Source organism: Arachis hypogaea, chromosome 19 (genome assembly GCF_003086295.3).
Source record: "Arachis hypogaea cultivar Tifrunner chromosome 19, arahy.Tifrunner.gnm2.J5K5, whole genome shotgun sequence".
NCBI lineage: Eukaryota > Viridiplantae > Streptophyta > Magnoliopsida > Fabales > Fabaceae > Arachis > Arachis hypogaea.
The window spans coordinates 109,011,669-109,031,779 of NC_092054.1; the positions used below are offsets into that span (position 1 = coordinate 109,011,669).

Below are 20,111 nucleotides of genomic sequence, written 5' to 3' on the forward strand. Positions count from 1 at the left end.
TTCCGAAGATGCCTCTTGAGTACTGTTGGATGCAGCTTGTAGTCCATGCAGACTCTGAGAGATCATAATGACTTGCTGAGTCAATATTTTATTCTGAGCAAATATGGCATTCAGAGTATCAACTTCAAGAACTCCCTTCTTCATAGGCGTCCCTTTGCTTACAGGATTCCTTTCAGAAGTGTACATGAACTGGTTATTAGCAACCATGTCAATGAGTTCTTGAGCTTCTGCAGGCGTTTTCTTTAGGTGAATGGATCCACCTGCAGAGGTATCCAATGACATCTTTGATAACTCAGATAAACCATCATAGAATATATCCAGGATGGTCCATTCTGAAAGCATGTCAGAAGGACACTTTTTGGTCAACTGTTTGTATCTTTCCCAAGCTTCATAGAGGGATTCACCTTCTTTCTGTCTGAAGGTTTGAACACCAGCTCTAAGCTTGCTCAGCTTTTGAGGAGGAAAGTACTTGGCTAAGAAAGCCGTGACCAACTTATCCCAAGAGTTCAGGCTGTCTTTGGGTTGAGAATCCAACCATAATCTAGCTCTGTCTCTTACAGCAAAAGGGAAAAGCATGAGCCTGTAGACTTCAGGATCTATTCCATTAGTCTTTACAGTATCACATATCTGCAAGAATTCAGTTAAGAACTGAAAAGGATCTTCAGATGGAAGTCCATGAAACTTGCAGTTCTGCTGCATCAGAGAAACTAATTGAGGTTTCAGCTCAAAGTTGTTTGCTCCAATGGCAGGAATGGAGATGCTTCTTCCATGTAAATTGGAATTAGGTGCAGTAAAGTCACCAAGCATCCTCCTTGCATTATTATTATTTTCGGCTGCCATCTCCTATTCTTGTTTGAAAATTCCTAACAGGTGCTTACTGGTTAGTTGTAATTCAGAGTCCTTTCAGGTTCTGGATCTGCTTCAACAAGAATATTCTTATCCTTGCTCCTGCTCATATGACAAAGAAGAAGGCACAGAAAAATAATAATAATAGAGATCCTTTTTTTTTTTTAGAATGAGGGAGAGATGTTAGTAGATGAATAAATAAAAAAAAATAGAAGGAGATGAGAGAGAAGAGAATTTTCGAAAATAATTTTTGAAAAAGAGTTAGTGATTTTTGAAAATAGTTTTTGAAAAATGTTAGTAATTTTCGAAAATTAAGATTTAAAAATTAAAATAATTAATAAATTAAAAAGAAATTTTGAAAAAGGGGGAAGATATTTTCGAAAAATGAGAGAGAGAGAATTAGTTAGGTAGTTTTGAAAAAGTTAAGGAACAAACAAAAAGTTAGTTAGTTAGTTGAAACAAATTTTGAAAAGATAAGAAGTTAGGAAGTTAGAAAAGATATTTTGAAAAGATATTTTTTGAAAAAGATAAGATAAGTAGATATTTTTGAAAAGATATGATTGAAATTAGTTTTGAAAAAGATTTGATTTTTAAAATCACAATTAATGACTTGATTCATAAGAAATCACAAGATATGATTCTAGAACTTAAAGTTTGAATCTTTCTTAACAAGCAAGTAACAAACTTCAAATTTTTTGAATCAAAACATTAATTGTTTATGTTATTTTCGAAAATTTGGTATAAAAATAAGAAAAAGATTTTTGAAAAATATTTTTGGAATTTTCAAAAATAACTAAGAATTTTGAAAAAGATTTGATTTTTGAAAAATATTTTGAAAAAGATAAGATTTTCAAATTGAAAATTTGATTTGACTCATGAGAAACAATTTGATTTTAAAAAATTTTGAAAAAGTCAATCCAAATTTTCGAATTTGATGAGAGAAAAAGGGAAAGATATTTTTTTATTTTTTGAAATTTTTATGAAAAACATGAAAATTATGCAATGCATGAAATTTTTAGATCAAAACAATGAATGCATGCAAGAATGCTATGGATGTCAAGATGAACACCAAGAACACTATGAATGTCATGATGAACATCAAGAACATATTTTTGAAAAATTTTTAATGCAAAGAAAACATGCAAGACACCAAACTTAGAATTCTTTAATGCTTAGACACCAAGAATTCAAGAATGCATATGAAAAACATGAAAAGACACAAAATAAAAAATCATCAAGATCAAACAAGAAGACTTACCAAGAACACCTTGAAGATCATGAAGAACACTATGAATGCATGAGATTTTCGAAAAATGCTAGATGCATATGCAAATGACACCAAACTTATGATATGACTCAAGACTCAAACAAAAATAAAAAATATTTTTGATTTTTATGATTTTCTAATTTTTTTGTATTTTCTTTTAATTTTTTTTCGAAAATTATTGTGAAAATTAAAAAATAAGGATTCCAAAATTTTTTTTTATATGAATTCCAGGAATCTTGCCATGTTAGTCTTAAAGCTCCAATCAAAGGGTCAGGCATGGCTTAATAGCCAGCCAAGCTTCAACATATAATTACATGGACTGGAGTGATTAGTTGAATACCAATCCCAAAGCAGTTTGGGTATGGCTTTACAGCCAGATAGGATTCAACATGTTTCATGAAACACTAGAATTCATTCTTAAAAATTCTGAAAAGAAAATATATTTTTGAAAACATTTTTATTTTAAAACCCTCTTTTTTTTTTTCGAAAACAGGTGAGAAAATTTTGAAATATTTTTGAAAAATTTTTGAAAAGAAAATAAAAAAAAAATTACCTAATCTGAGCAACAAGATGAACCGTCAGTTGTCCAAACTCGAACAATCCCCGGCAACGGCGCCAAAAACTTGGTGCGCGAAATTGTGATCTCCAGGCTCGAACAAATCCTGGTAATGGCTCCAAAGCTTGGTGCTCTGATCTTAATTCATAATTGTCACAACTTCGATACAACTAACCAGCAAGTGCACTGGGTCGTCCAAGTAATACCTTACGTGAGTAAGGGTCGAATCCCACGGAGATTGTTGGTATGAAGCAAGCTATGGTCACCTTGTAAATCTCAGTCAGGCAGATATAAAGTGATAATGGTGTTTTCGAATATTATATAATAAAATAGGGATAGAGATACTTATGTAAATCATTGGTAGGAATTTCAGATAAGCGAATAGAGATGCTTTTCGTTCCTCTGAACCTCTGCTTTCCTGCTATCTTCATCCAATCAGTCTCACTCCTTTCCATGGCTGGCTTTATGTGATACATCACCACTGTCAATGGCTACTTTCAGTCATCTCTCGGGAAAATGATCCAATGCCCTGTCACGGCACGGCTAATCGTCTGGAGGCATCACCCTTGTCAATGGATTCATCTTATCCTCTCAGTGAATAATATGCTCACGCACCCTGTCACGGCACGGCTATTCATCTGTCGGTTCTCGATCATGCTGGAATAGGATTTACTATCCTTTTGCGTCTGTCACTAACGCCCTGCAATCGCGAGTTAGGAGCTCGTCACAATCATTCAATCATTGAATCCTACTCGGAATACCACAGACAAGGTTTAGACTTTCCGGATTCTCTTGAATGCCGCCATCATTCTAGCGTACGCCACGAAGATCCTGGTTAGGAGATCTAAGAGATACTCATTCAGTCGAAGGTAGAACGGGAGTGGTTGTCAGGCACGCGTTCATAGGGAATGATGATGATTGTCACGTTCATCACATTCAGGTTGAAGTGCGACTGAATATCTTAGAAGTGAAATAAGATGAATTGAATAGAAAACAGTAGTACTTTGCATTAATCTTTGAGGAACAGCAGAGCTCCACACCTTAATCTATGGAGTGTAGAAACTCTACCGTATGAAAATACATAAGTGAAGGTCCAGGCATGGTCGAGATGGCCAGCCCCCAAAACGTGATCAAAGGATCATAAGGTAATCCAAAGATGCCTAATACAATAGTAAGAGGTCCTATTTATAATAAACTAGCTACTAGGGTTTACATGAGTAAGTATTTGATGCATAAATCCACTTCCGGGGCCCACTTGGTGTGTGTTTGGGCTGAGCTTAAGTGTTGCACGTGCAGAGGCCATTTGTGGAGTTGAACGCCAGTTTCTGTGCCAGTTTGGGCGTTCAACTCTGGTTTTGGATCCTTTTCTGGCGCTGGACGCCAGATTTGGGCAGAAGGCTGGCGTTGAATGCCAGTTTACGTCGTCAATTCTTGGCCAAAGTATGGACTATTATATATTGCTGGAAAGCCCTGGATGTCTACTTTCCAACGAAATTGGAAGCGCGCCATTTAGAGTTCTGTAGCTCCAGAAAATCCACTTTGAGTGCAGGGAGGTCAGAATCCAACAGCATCAGCAGTCCTTTTTCAACCTCTGAATCTGATTTCTGCTCAAGTCCCTCAATTTCAGCCAGAAAATACCTGAAATCACAGAAAAACACACAAACTCATAGTAAAGTCCAGAAATGTGAATTTAAAACAAAATCTATTAAAAACATCCCTAAAAGTAACTAGATCCTACTAAAAACATACTAAAAATAATGTCAAAAAGCGTATAAATTATCCGCTCATCAATTAGCGTTAGTGTTTAGAGAGCCAGCCAACAATAAACCCAATTACAATTTAACTCTTGAGTAATTCAACTCAAGGGTCTCCAAATATCAATCAACTCCAAAATCAAGTTAGGATCCAACTTAGAACATCAAATAATAGAAGAAGTGATAAATCTGAAATACCTCAATTATATTAAATAAAATATTCAAATCTTAACATGGGAATTCATAAATTAAATTAGAAAAATAAAAAAAAAAAATATTGAACCTGTGATTGCAGAAGATGAAATCCTAATCCTAATCCTAATCCTAAGAGAGAGGAGAGAACCTCTCTCTCTAAAACTACATCTAATCCTAAAATTGTGTATATGAAAGCATAATTATGAATGGATGCAATCCCTTTACTTTATAGCCTCTAATCTGTGTTTTCTTGGCCGAGAACTGGGTCAGAAACAGCCTAGAATTCGCTGGTTGCGAATTCAAACACGCTGATTTTTGTCACTGCGACACGTCCGCATGGAGCACGCATTCGCGTCGCCTATCATCACAGCAAATATGGAGTGCAAAGAGGTTAGATTTCCAACACAACTGGAACCGCATCATTTGGACCTCTGTAGCTAAAGTTATAGCCGTTTGAGTGCAAAGAGGTCAGGCTGGACAGCTTAGCAATTTCTCCAACTTCTTGTATTCCTTCCACTTTTGCATGCTTCCTTTCCATCATCTGAGCCATTCCTACCCTGTAATCTCTAAAATCACTTAACACACATATCAAGGCATCTAATGGTAATAAGAGAGGATTAAACATAGGGAACTTAAGGCCAAAGAAGCATGTTTTCAATTAAAGCACATAATCAGGAAGGCAAATGTAAAACCATGCAAATAGTATGAATAAGTGGGTAAAGAGTTGATAAAAACCACTCAATTGAGTACAAGATAAACCATGAAATAGTGGTTTATCACTAGTCCTTCAATTGAATGAGGAATACCTCGTGTTTAAGGCTCAAGGATCTTCTTCTGCAACCATGGAGAGGAAGCATGAAAAGCTTTTCTCAATACAGAGTCAAGCAGAGCTCCCACACTCAACTTCTAAGTTTGGTGTTGGGAGGCCAACATCAAGCTCTGAGTCTTTGTGAAGCTCTCTAAGAGCTCACTGTCAAGCTATTGACATTAAAGAAGCGCTTGTTGGGAGGCAACCCAATGTTATTTAATTATATTTATTTATTTTCCATTGCTATTTTATATTTTCTTTAGGTTGATGATCATGTGAAGTCACAAAAACAACTGAAAAATCAAAAATAGAATGAAATACAGCATTAAAAATAGCACACTCTGGAGGACAGGCTTACTGGCGTTTAAACGCCAGTACGGATAGCAGAATGGGCGTTTAACGCCCAGCCTGGCAGCATTCTGGGCGTTAAACGCTAGAAAGGGCTGTCTGGCATCTGGCTGGCGTTAAACGCCAAAAATAAGCATCTGGCTGGCATTTAACGCCAAAAATGGGTAGCAGAGTGGCGTTTAATGCCAGGAAAGGTAGCAGGACTGGCGTTTAATGCCAGGAAACGTAGCAGAGCTGGCGTTAAACACCAGATTTGGCATAGAATGGGCGTTTAAACACCAGAATGGTGCAGGGACTCGAATTCCTTGACACTTCAGGATCTGTAGACCCCACAGGATCCCCACCTACCCCACCTCTTTTTCTCTCCTCTTCACACCTTTCCATAACACTCTTCCCTATACACCCTTGACCAATCACCTCAATACCTCTTCCCCAAACACCATTCACCTATCAAATCTTACCCTCTTCTCCATACTCTCTTCACCACTCACATCCATCCATCATTAAACCCCACCTACCTCACCATTCAAATTTAAACTATTTCCCTCCCAAAACCAACCCCTCATACACGGCTACCCTCTCTCCCTACCCTATAAATACCCCTCCTTACCACCTTCATTCTCACACAACATACACACTACTACCCCCTTGGCCAAACCATTCACCTCCCTCCATCTCCTCCCTTCTTTCTTTTTTTGCTCGAGGACGAGCAAATATTTTAAGTTTGGTGTGGAAAAAAGCATTGCTTTTTTGTTTTCTATAACCACTAATGGTGCCAAAAGCCGGGAAAACCTCTAGAAAGAGGAAAGGGAAGGCAATTGCTTCCACATCCGAGTCATGGAAGATGGAAAGATTCATCTCAAAGGTCCATCAAGACCACTTCTATGAAGTTGTGGCCAAGAAAAAGGTGATCCCCGAGGTCCCCTTCAAGCTCAAAAATAGTAAATATCCAGAGATCCGACATGAAGTTCGAAGAAGAGGTTGGGAAATTCTTACCAACCCCATTCAACAAGTCGGGATCTTAATGGTTCAAGAGTTCTATGCTAATGCATGGATCACTAAGAACCATGATCAAAGTGTGAATCCGAACCCAAAGAATTGGCTCACAATGGTTCGGGGGAATTACTTGGATTTTAGTTCGGAAAATGTGAGGTTGGCATTTAACTTGCCAATGATGCAAGGAGATCCTCACCCTTTCACTATAAGGGTCAACTTTGATCAAATGTTGGACCAAGTCTTCTTGGACATTTGTGTGGAAGGCGCTCAATGGAAGAGAGACACAAAAGGCAAGCCGGTTCAACTAAGAAGGCTTGACCTCAAACCCGTGGCTAGGGGATGGTTGGATTTTATCCAACGCTCAATCATTCCTACTAGCAACCGGTCTGAAATTACTGTGGACTGAGCTATCATGATCCATAGCATCATGAATAGAGAGGAAGTAGAAGTTCATGAGATCATATCCCTAGAACTCTATAAGGTGGTGGACAAGTCCTCTACCTTGGCAAGGTTAGCCTTTCCTCATCTCATTTGTCACCTATGCAATTCAACTGGAATTGTCATGGAGGAAGACACACTCATTGAAGATGACAAGCCCATCACTAAGAAAAGGATGGAGCAAACAAGAGAGCCCACTCATGGGCCTTAACAAGAGCATAAGGAAATTCCTCATCATGAAATTCCTGAGATGCCTCAAGGGATGCACTTTCCTCCACAAAACTATTGGGAGCAAATCAATACCTCCTTAGGAGAATTGAGTTTCAACATGGGACAACTAAGGGTGGAGCACCAAGAGCATTTCATCCTCCTCCATGAAATTAGAGAGGACCAAAAGGCCATGAGAGGGGAGCAACAAAGGCAAGGAAGAGACATTGAGGAGCTAAAGCACTCCATAAGATCTTCAAGAGGAAGAACTAGTCGCCATCACTAAGGTGGACCCTGATGACATGCCACCATGTCATGTTTTTCTATGCTTATTCATACAAGAAATTGATGATTTGTGCTTGAATAATGAATGATTTTGTACTTAAATGGTATATTTCTTTGAGCTTTTAATTTTGTAAATTTTGTACGAAATAAGAAGAAAAAGAAGCAAAAAGCACAAAATAAGCTAAAAAGGAGAAAAAAAGAGCTTTGGGGCACACTTTGAAGTTGGAGCACACTTTGGAGCCTTAAGCCACGCTTTTAAAAGCGTGGCCCATGACCAAATTAAAGGGGATTGGCAATCAGCACACAAAGCTCCGCTCTTGCCAAGAGCTGAGCGCTATAAGAGTTCAAAATAAGCTTGGAAGCAAAATTTTCGCTAAGTTAAAATCTGGGCGCTCACAGCATGACCATGCCTCCTTCCAAGGGCTATAACTTGAGCTACATATGTCCGATTGATGTGATTTCAGTTGCATTAGAAAGCTGACATTTAGAGCTTTCCAAAGATATATGGCAATCTATATTTGGCATGAAATTGAGGTACAAGTGGAAGGAATCTTTAAGGACCAAAAACAAGCAAAAAAATCAGCCAATGCTTCCATCAAGGTTCGAAGCTGGAGCCTCACTCCAAAGCATAATGCTCCGCCCTTGGAGAGAGCATTGTCGTGCTTTCTTCATGAAAATTCAAGGAAAATCTCTCCCCAAATGCTTTCACCAAGGCTTGAACCTGGAACCTCACCCAAGCAAAAGGAGTGCTACGCTCCCAAGGAGAGCAGAGCGCTACTCTCTTCATTCCTTGCACAAGTTTGACACGGCCAGGAGGACTTGGTACGCGCACAAGACACACCACAAGCTCAATGCTCCGCTCCCCACAAGAGCAGAGCACTTTACTGGGAGCAAACACTCATGGGCCAAAATTCAACCAAAATTCCATTTAAATTCAATTCCTCACCAAATTGAATCAAGTCCAACCAAACCCATTTCTCCTCAAATCCAAAGCAAGCAAAGCCCACATCATCACTCAAAGGCACAAGAACAAGCTATAATTAGGATTTTCATTTAATTTGTTTTTCATTTCAATTTTATTTTATTTTGCAAAAAGCCTATATAAGGCATCATTTCCATCTTTGTTAAGGGGAGCTCCATTAGAGAATATTGGAGGGCAGCTCCATTAGAGAGCTCTCTCTTAGTTTTCATTTTTTTCTTGGATCTTGGGTGGAGAATTGAAGAAATTCTGTTTCAATCTCACCTTGAGATCTCTTTGTTTATTTTTCTGCATAATTCTAGAAACTGTGATTTGGATCCAAGTTTTCTTTACTGTTTTCTTCTACTTCTTCTGCAAATTTAATTTTCCATTTCTTTTGCAATTGTTCTTGGTGGATCAAGGAAGGATTTGAGATCTAGACTTGTTTTCTAGTCTCCTCCACCCCTGAGATCTTCAACTTCCATTTAGCTTTTGAAATTAAGTTACATTTTGCTTTCTATTTGGTTTCTCAAGAAATTTTCCATTTCTGTTTGAATCTGCTGCATCCCATTTCATATTCTAGCTCTCTTATTGATTGCACTTTACACTTTCTTGTTAAATTTTAATTTCCAGCACCCAATTCAATTTACTTTCAAGCAATTTAATTCTTCTACACTTGTTTGGCATTTTACCTTTCTGTTCATGATCTGATTTACTTTCTTTGCAAGTTTAATTCTCTGTCGTTGCTCTAAGCTTTGATCTATTACTCTATTTAATTTCCAGCACCCAATTCCTTTTACTTTTCATGCAATTTACTTTTCTTACAATTTAATTTTCAACTATTTTACTTTCTTGTTCTTTAAGTTACTTATCATTTTACTTTCTGCATCTTTTAAATTCCTTACAATTTACTGTCTATTAGCTACATTTCACACAATTCACTCAATGTTAGCTTAACTAAACTAATCACCCACTAAAGTTGCTTGATCCATCAATCCCTGTGGGATCGACCTAACTCTAAGTGAGTTTTACTACTTGATGCGACCCGGTATACTTGCCGGTTAGATTTGTGTGTTTGGAAATTTATTTTTCCACAAAAACGCCATCAAGTTTTTGGCGCCGTTGCCGGAGATTGATTTAGATCAACAATGATTAAGTGGGTGAGAAGTCTAGATCAAGCATTTTCTTTATTTTTGTTCTTTGTTTTAAATGGATAGCAAGGTGTTTGAACTATTGCCTCACTAAGAAATTCTTTCTCTATGACATGAATTTCAAATTTCATTGATGTTTACAAAATACAAATGGAGTTCAACTCATCTTATGGTCAAACAAAATTTTATGGGATATCACTCACCATCATCAATCTCTAATGGTGGTTGGGAATATCACCAAGAAACTACAAATTCTGGGCACTCCAATTCATAGAGCTATGCTTCAGAACCACAAGATGAGAAAGAAAATCATATGGGATATTTTCTTCCACCACAAAATGATTCAAGTCATTATTCCAATGGTGGCTGGGAGTATTACCAAGAAATTGCAAATTCTGAGCAGTCAACTCACATGAGAGATTGTCCAACCTCACCTCCCACTTCTACATTTGAAAATTCTTCATCACCTAAATATGCCTCAACACAAACTTCCACGAGCCAAAGACTCTTAAAGCTTGAATCCATGTTCAACAGAATTGTGGAGGAACAGCAACAATCCCAGAGAGAACTAGAAATCCTTTCTCAGGAGACGGATGAGCAATTGGAGGACAGAGAAAAACGCTTAGAACTACTAAGCAAGGAAAATGAAGACCAATTGATGGATGTGAAGGATAAAGTGGAAGAGCAAGATGAGGAGGCTACTGCATCAAGTGAACTTTCAATGAAGAATGAGGTGGTTGAAAATGACACTGCACTTGAGGTGACAAAGGAACATGAACATTCACAACCCTCACAAACTTCCCTTGAATCTGTGATTGAAAAATATGAAGAGGAGATGAAGAAATCTTGGGAAGAACAACAAACCTCCTCCATAAAAGAACTATTAAGCCAAATGTTGAGTGTAAAGAAAGGAGTGAAGGAACAAAAAAGTGAGGAAGTCATTCAAGAAAATTCACACTCAAGTGGGGCAGAGAAGTACATGAAGGAAGAGCTCATTGAGCCACCAATTCAAAAGGCTCAGGATGAAGACAAAACTCCAATAATCACACAGCAACCAAGTCTTGAATCCAAAGGAGTGAAGGAAACTAGCAAGAGCACCAACCCTGTCTTTGATCCAGCAAGCAAGATCAATCAAGCCATTTGCAAAAGAAAGCTTGCTGAGGAAAGGCCAAGACAAGGGACAGTAGCTGAATCTTCTCCCCCCTTAAGGTCATTCCTCTTAACAAACTGGAAGAAGACGGAGAAAGTGAAGAACAACATGTCAAGCTAATGACACTAAAAGAGCACTTGTTGGGAGGTAACCCAACCGTAGGTAACATTTCTTTTCTGCTTTGTTTTCTTTCTATGCTTTGTTTAAATTCAATAAATTGGCATATAGTTACATTCTAAGTTTGGTGTTGCCCTGCAACAAACTGTTTTCCATCTTCATGGATGATTGCATCAATTTTACATGGAAGTGTCACACTAAGATTCTAAGTTTGGTGTGCCACTTAATTTTCTATGCAAGTCATCCAACAGCACCACTTGTTTGCATAATCACAATGCCTCTGCAGTTTTATTTTTCTCTTTTGATTTCACACTTTTTCATTCTACTTGATTTAGTTATTTTTCTATTTTTTTAAATGCTTTCTTCTAGTTTGTTTATTAACTGTCTTTGTTAGTACATCACCAAGAGATCATTATTCATGACAGATTCTTGACTTGGTGATTGTACTTAACAAATAACAGTTTCACTTGTTTAGTTTTAGTTCAAATAAATTGACATATGATTGCATTTTAAGTTTGGTGTTGCTATGCAACAAAAATTTGGTTCCAATTCTTACAAGATACTTGCATTAATTCCAAGTGAAAGTGTCACACTAAGTTTGATGTGCCACTTATCTTTTATGCAATGTATTGTGCACACCTTCTTATCTTTGCAATCAAAATGTCTCTGTCTCTTGTGCCTTGATTATTATCTTTAATTTTGCTTGCTTAGAACACATGTACTACTAACTTTTCATTGTGTGAGACATTCATGATTCATCTTAGCCCCATAGCCATTGTTCTAATTGTTGCTTGAGGATGAGCAAGCATTCTGAGTTTGGCAAGGGAAAGAGGAAAAATAGAGGAAAAAGGACAACAATAATAAAGATGAACTACAAGGTTGTAGAGTTCCTTTTCTTCTCATTTGTTTCCAGCACTTAAATTGCATGATTGTCTTCATCTTCTTTGTTTACATGTGTGTATGAATAAAGCATAGCTTGAATCTTGAATTGTAACATGTTGCTGTGGCATTATGACTACCAACTTGAGTTTTGTGAGTTCAAAGCAATAAAGCATCATGATCATAAACAAACAAGGAATTAAAGAAGAGTTTAGCATATGCATACAAGTATTGGAAAGCTAGTACGATTAATTGTTGCTCAATTGCATTGGATTTTATTTAATTGAAGTTTTCATCTAGGACATTTGGTGAAATCTTTTGGAAATCATGAAAACCTTGAAGGAAGTAAATGCAAATAAAGCAAGAAAGAAAAAGGGAAAGAATGAGAAAGCTGAAGGTTCTGAGTACCAATGGCAATTTATTTGCTAAGTACTTGTGGTGTTTATGTATCAAGCCAAATGCTTGAAAACAAAACACTTAGAAGTCAAGGCTAGGCTCAAGTGCAAAAGCACTCCCTCAAAGCTCAAGGTTCTGAGCATCAATGATTAGAGAGTCAAGAAAAGAAAAGAAAAATGAGCTTAATGAAGTCCTCTAATTCAAATGCTTGTGGTGCTTATGTATCAAGTGGTAATACTTGAAAACAAAGCATTTAGAATCGTAGCTTTGTTATTAACTCATGGGGCAAAGCACCCAAAAGGAGAAGCTAATAAGAAAATCAAAAGCTTGTTTCAAGGGAAAATTATAAGGAAAAGATTTTATAAATTGAGCTAGATAGAAGCATCAATCATTTACATCTCCTTTGTGATTGTAGCATGCTTAGAAAACTAGCTTACCATGAACATTGAGTTGCTATTTATTCTTACCTTTGATTGTCAATCTTTATTGCATGATTCTTTTCTTGCTTGGGGACAAGCAAGGTTTAAGTTTGGTGTTGTGATGACATGTCACCATGTCATGTTTTTCTATGCTTATTCATACAAGAAATTGATGATTTGTGCTTGAAAAATGAATACTTTTGTACTTAAATGGTATATTTCCTTGATCTTTTGATTTTATAAATTTTGTAGGAAATAAGAAGAAAAAGAAGCAAAAAGCACAAAATAAGCTAAAAAGGAGAAAAAGAGAGCTTTGGGGTACACTTTGAAGTTGGAGTACACTTTGGAGCCTTAAGCCACGCTTTTAAAAGCGTGGCCCATGACCAAATTAAAGGGGATTGGCAATCAGCACACAAAGCTCCGCTCTTGCCAAGAGCTGAGCGCTATAAGAGTTCAAAATAAGCTTGGAAGCAAAATTTTTGCTGTGTTAAAATCTGGGCGCTCACAGCATGACCATGCCTCCTTCCAAGGGCTATAACTTGAGCTACAGATGTCCGATTGATGTGCTTCCAGTTGCGTTGGAAAGCTGACATTCAGAGCTTTCCAAAAATATATAGAAATCGAAATTTGGCATGAAATTAAGGTACAAGTGGAAGGCATATTTAAGGACCAAAAACAAGCAAAAAAATCAGCCAATGCTTCCACCAAGGTTCGAAGCTGGAGCCTCACTCCAAAGCATAATGCTCCGCTCTTGGAGAGAGCATTATCGTGCTCTCTTCATGAAAATTCAAGGAAAATCTGTCCCCAAATGCTTTCACCAAGGCTTGAACCTGGAACCTCACCCAAGCAAAAGGAGTGCTACGCTCTCAAGGAGAGCAGAGCGCTACTCTCTTCATTCCTTGCACAAGTTTGACACGGCCAGGAGGACTTGGTGTGCGCACAAGACACACCACAAGCTCAATGCTCTGCTCCCCACAAGAGCAGAGCACCCTACTGGGAGCAAACACTCATGGGCCAAAATTCAACCAAAATTCTATTTAAATTCAATTCCTCACCAAATTCAATCAAGGCCAACCAAACCCATTTCTCCTCAAATCCAAAGCAAGCAAAGCCCACGTCATCACTCAAAGGCACAAGAACAAGCTAGAATTAGGATTTTTATTTAATTTGTTTTTCATTTTAATTTCATTTTATTTTACAAAAAGCCTATATAAGGCATCATTTCCATCTTTGTTAAGGGGAGCTCCATTAGAGAATATTGGAGGGCAGCTCTATTAGAGAGCTCTCTCTTAGTTTTCATTCTTTTCTTGGATCTTGGGTGGAGAATTAAAAAAATTCTGTTTCAATCTCACCTTGAGATCTCTTTGTTTATTTTTCAGCATAATTCTAGAAACTGTGATTTGGATCCAAATTTTCTTTATTGCTTTTTTCTACTTCTTCTGCAAATTTAATTTTCCATTTCTTTTGCAATTGTTCTAGTTGGATCAAGGAAGGATTTGAGATCTAGACTTGTTTTCTAGTCTCCTCCACCCCTGAGATCTTCAACTTCCATTTAGCTATTGAAATTAAGTTACATTTTGCTTTCTGTTTGGTTTCTCAAGAAATTTTCCATTTCTGTTTGAATCTGCTGCATCCCATTTCATATTCTAGCTCTCTTATTGATTGCACTTTACACTTTCTTGTTAAATTTTAATTCCCAACACCCAATTTAATTTACTTTGAAGCAATTTAATTCTTCTACACTTGTTTGGCATTTTACCTTTCTGTTCATGATCTGATTTTCTTTCTTTGCAACTTTAATTCTCTGTCGTTGCTCTAAGCTTTGATCTATTACTCTCTTAAATTTCCAGCACCCAATTCCTTTTACTTTTCATGCAATTTACTTTTCTTGCTTTTTAAGTTTCAGCTATTTTACTTTCTTGTTCTTTAAGTTACTTATCATTTTACTTTTTGCATCTTTTAAATTCCTTGTAATTTACTGTCTGTTGGCTATATTTCACACAATTCACTCAATGTTAGCTTGACTAAACTAATCACCCACTCAATGTCTGTGGCATTAATGTATCTGGTGGTAATACTGGAAAACAAAATGCTTAGGGTCACGGCCAATACTCATAAAGTAACTGTGTTCAAGAATCAACATACTGAACTAGGAGAATCAATAACACTATCTGAATTCTGAGTTCCTATAGATGCCAATCATTCTGAACTTCAAAGGAAAAAGTGAGATGCCAAAACTGTTCAGAAGCAAAAAGGCTACAAGTCCCGCTCATCTAATTGGAATTGAGCTTCATTGATATTTGAAATTCATTGTATTTTCTCTTCTTTTTATCCTATTTTGTTGTTAGTTGCTTGGGGACAAGCAATAATTTAAGTTTGGTGTTGTGATGAGCGGATAATTTATACCCTTTTTGGCGTTGTTTTTAGTATGTTTTAGTTAGTTTTTGTTATATTTTTATTAGTTTTTATGCAAAAATCACATTTTTGGACTTTACTATGAGTTTGTGTGTTTTTCTGTGATTTCGGTGTTTTTTTGGCTGAAATTAAGGGACCTGAGCAAAAATCTGATTCAGAGGCTGAAAAAGGACTGCAGATGCTATTGGATTCTGATCTCCCTGCACTCGAAGTGGATTTTTTGGAGCTACAGAAATCCAATTGGCACTTTCTTAATTGCGTTGGAAAGTAGACATCTTGTGCTTTCCAGAAATATATAATAGTTTATACTTTGCCTGAGATTTGATGGCCCAAACTGGCGTTCAAAGACAGCCTGAAACATCTTGGCATAAAACGCCCAAACTGGCACCAGAATTGGAGTTAAACGCCCAAACTGGCACCAAAGCTGGCGTTTAACTCCAGGAACAGCCTATGCACGAAAAAACTTCAATGCTCAGCCCAAGCACACACCAAGTGGGCCCCGGAAGTGGATTTCTGCACTATCTGCACTTAGTTACTCATTTTCTGTAAACCCTAGTTACTAGTTTAGTATAAAAACTACTTTTAGAGATTTATTTTACATCTTTTGGAATATCTTTGGATCATTGTAAGTCCAGAGACCATCTTTTGGTATTATACACGTTTGGAGGCTGGCCTCACGGCCATGCCTAGACCTTTCACTTATGTATTTTCTACGGTGGAGCTTCTACACCCCATAGATTAAGGTGTGGAGCTCTGCTGTTCTTCATGAACTAATGCAATTACTACTGTTTTTCTATTCAATTCACGCCTACTTCTTCTCCAAGATATACTCTCGTACTTAATTTAGTTAAGTCCGAATGAAGGGGTGACCCATGACAATCACCCAATCTTCGTTACTCGCTTAGCCAAGATCGCGTGCCTGACAACCACAAAGCGATCTACATGATGTTCAACGTAGTCATTGGATGACAGCTGGAGTATATTCTCTTGGATAGCTAACACACAGACCAAGTCTATGAGATTAGTATCTTCGTGGTATAGGCTAGAACAATTGGCAGCATTCCTGAGTTCCGGAAAGTCTAAACCTTGTCTGTGGTATTCCGAGTAGGATCTGGGAAGGGATGACTGTGACGGGCTTCAAACCTGCGAATGTTGGGCGCAGTGACAGTGTCTAAAAGGACAATGGTTCTATTCCGATGCTAGCGGGAACTGACAGATGATTAGCCGTATAGTGACAGCGCATATGGATTTGTTTTCATCCGAGAGGATCATATAGCTTGCCATGGAAGGAGGTAACGCATGGTTGGAAGAAGGAAATAGGAAAGCAGAGGTTCAGAAGCAACAAAGCATCTCCATACGCTTATCTGAAATCCCCACCAGTGAATTACATGAGTAACTTTATTTTATGTTATATTTTATTTATATTTTAATTATCAAAACCTCATAACCATTTGGATCCTCCTGACTGAGATTTTCAAGGATGACCATAGCTTGCTTCAAGTCGACAATCTCCGTGGGATCGACCCTTACTCACGTAAGGTATTACTTGGACGACCCAGTGCACTTGCTGGTTAGTTGTGCGGAGTTGTGAAAAAGAGTTGAGATCACGATCGTGCATACCAAGTTTTTGGCACTGTTGTTAGAGATCACAATTTTGTGCACCAAGTTTTTGGCGCCGTTGCCGGGGATTGTTCGAGTTTGGACAACTGACGGTTCATCTTGTTGCTTAGATTAGGTAATTTTATTTTATGTTTAAAGCTTTTTGTTTTAATTTTCGAAAAAAATTCAAAGAAAAAATAATATATATATTTTATTTTGTTCTTTAGAATTTTTAAGAATGAATTCTAGAGTTTCATCATGATCTGTTGAAGCCTGGCTGGCTGTCAAGCCATTTCTAAATTTTTTTGGACCGAGGCTTGCACTTATCATTGCAGGAGCCTTTTGATTCCCATCAATTTGGCTGTTGTATGTAATGCTCTGCTGAAGCTTGGCTGGCCACTGGCCATGTCTAATCTTTTAGACCGAAGCTTTCACATAAAGCTTGGCTAGCTATTAAGCCATGTCTAAATTTTTGGACAGAAACTTTAGACTAACATTGCATGATTCCTGGAAATTCTTATTAAAAATTTTGGATTTCTTTTATTTTCTTTTCCTAATTAATTTTCGGAAAATACTAAAAAAATTAATAAAATCATAAAAACCAAAAATATTTTGTGTTTCTTATTTGAGTCTAGTGTCAAATTTTATGTTTGGTGTCAATTGCATCTTTTTAATTTTTCTTAAAATTTTTGAAAACTCATGCATGGTGTTCTTCATGATCTTCAAGTTGTTCTTGATGATTTTCCTTATTTGATCTTTACATTTTCTTGTTTTGTGTCGTTTCTTGTTTTTCATATGAATTTTTAATTTGTTAGTGTCTCAACATTAAAAATTTCTATGTTTGGTGTCTTGCATGTTTTTCTTTTCTTAAAAATTTTCAAAAATAAGTTCTTGGTATTCATCATGACATTCAAAGTGTTTTTGGTGTTCATCTTAACATTCAAAGTGTTCTTGCATGCATTTTTTATTTTGATCTTAAATTCTCATGTTTTGTGTCTTTTTTGTGTTTTTCTCTCTCTTCATAAAAATTCAAAAATTAAAAAAATATCTTTCCCTTATTCTTCTCATAAATTTTCAAAATTTTGGATTGACTTAGTCAAAAATTTTTTAAATTTAGTTGTTTCTTATTAGTCAAGTCAAAATTTCATTTTACAAATTTTATCTTTTCAAATCTTTTTTTCAAAAATCAAACCTTTTTCATTTTTTTATATTTCCAAAAACTTTAAAATTGATTTTCAAAATCTTTTTCTTATTTTTATTTTATATTTTCAAAATCATTACTAACATTTAACGTTTAGATTCAAAAAAAAAGTTTCAAGTTGTTACTTTCCTATTAAAAAAGGTTCAATCTTTAAATTCTAGAATCATATCTTTTAGTTTCTTGGTAGTCAAGTAATCAACTTTAATTTCAAATATCAAATTTTTTTAATTTCCTTTTCAAATCTTTTTTAAAATAAATTTCAAATCATATCTTTTTTTTTTAAATTTTAATTTCAAAATATTTTTCTAACTTCTTATCTTTTCAAAATTGATTTTCAAATCTTTTTCAACTAACTACTTAACTTTTTGTCTGTTTTACTATTTCTTATCTTTTTCAAAACCACCTAACTACTTTTCTCTCTCTAATTTTCGAAAACTCCTCACCACTTTTTCAAAATTCCTTTTTAATTAACCAATTATTTTAAATTTTAATTTTATTTTATTCCTTTTTATAATTTCGAATTCTAACTAATAATTAAAATAAAAAAAAATATTTTTTCTTTTCTTTTTAATTATTTTCGAAAACTCTCTCTCTCTCATCTCTTTCTATTTATTTTATTTATTTACTAACACTTCTCTTCTTCTTATAATTCGAACCCTCTCTCCCTCTCTGTGTTCGAATTCTCCATCTCTTCTCTCTACATCATTCTTCTATTCTTCTATTCTTCCACTCACATAAATGAATCTCTATACTGTGACATAGAGGATTGATAAACCCATATTTCATGAGTTATTTTGTGCTTAATTTGAGTGATTTATACAATCCTTCACCTACTTATTCACATTTATTGCATGGTTTTACTTTCCCTTCCTTATTATGTGATGTAAATGAAAAACATGTTTCCTAAGCTTTAAAATTAATTATTTTAATTACCTTTATTTCCATTTGATGCCGTGATTAGTGTGTTAAGTAGTTTCAGATTTTCTAAGGCAGAATGACTTAAAGGATGGAAAAGGAAACATACAAAATAGGAAGGAGAAGGCAAAACGGAGCTTTAAGGAAACTGGTATCCACGCGATCGCATGGATGACGCGATCGCGTGCCAAGCACAAATCAGCAGGGATGCGGCCGCATGACTGACGCGACCGTGCGCCTTAAGCAGAATGCAAATGACGCGGTCGCATGACTGACGCGACCGCGTGGCAAGAAAAAGCTCCGAATGACGCGATCGCGTGACCCACGTAGACGCGTGACAGAGGCCACGCACCAGAAATTGCAGAAAATGCTCATAGCGATTTCTGAAGCCTTTTTTGGCCCAGATCCAAGTACAGACAGCATAGACCAGAGGTTATAAAGTGTGAGAATGCACCCATTCAAAGAGAGCTCGCATATTTTACTTTTCAATGATTTAGATTTAGTTGAAAGGGAGATCTTCTCCTCTCTCTCTTTTAGGATTAGGATTTAGGATATCTTCTTGCACTTGAATTAATCAGTGAATTTATGAAAGGTCAATTTAATTGGTCCCTTGACTTTTCATTGCCCTAGTACAGGTTGACCAAGTGGAGTTTAGATTCAACTATCATTATAGTTGAGAGAGATAACTGCGTTGGACCTCCAATTTCTCTTACCTTGCCAAAAGTCTGTTTTACAGTATTTATTTACTTTAATTGCCATTTACCTTACTTGTCATTCAAATTACTTGCCTCTCATCTTCTAAACCCCCGATTACAACCTTTATAGCCAATAATAAGAACATACTTCCTCGCAGTTCCTTGAGAAGACGACCCGAGGTTTGAATACTCGGTTAACAATTTTTAATGGGGTTTGTTACTTGTGACACCCAACACGTTTGTACGAAGGGATTTTTGTCGGTTTAGAGACTATATCTACAACGCAACTGTTTCTATGAATCTCTTTACTGGTAAAAATCTCTAACGTCAAAATGGCGCCGTTACCGGAGAACTGCTAATGTGTGCCTTATTATTTGTTATTGTAAGTATTTTTCTTTTGCTTGTTTATTTAATTTTGTTTTTCCTTTTTAACTTTATTTGCTACTATGAACTCTCACCCCTCTCGCTTTGAGTATGGTTCTAATATTGTTAAAGGAAATAGAAGTTACAGCAGGA

General features: G+C 36.4%; 1 non-coding gene across 1 annotated transcript; it reads left to right on the plus strand.

Annotated features, from left to right (window-relative positions):
- Window positions 1-336: 336 nt before the first annotated feature.
- LOC112781348 (small nucleolar RNA R71) lies at window positions 337-444 on the plus strand. Its single transcript, XR_003192130.1, has one exon. It is a non-coding gene; the product is annotated as a small nucleolar RNA R71 (small nucleolar RNA).
- Window positions 445-20,111: the final 19,667 nt, after the last annotated feature.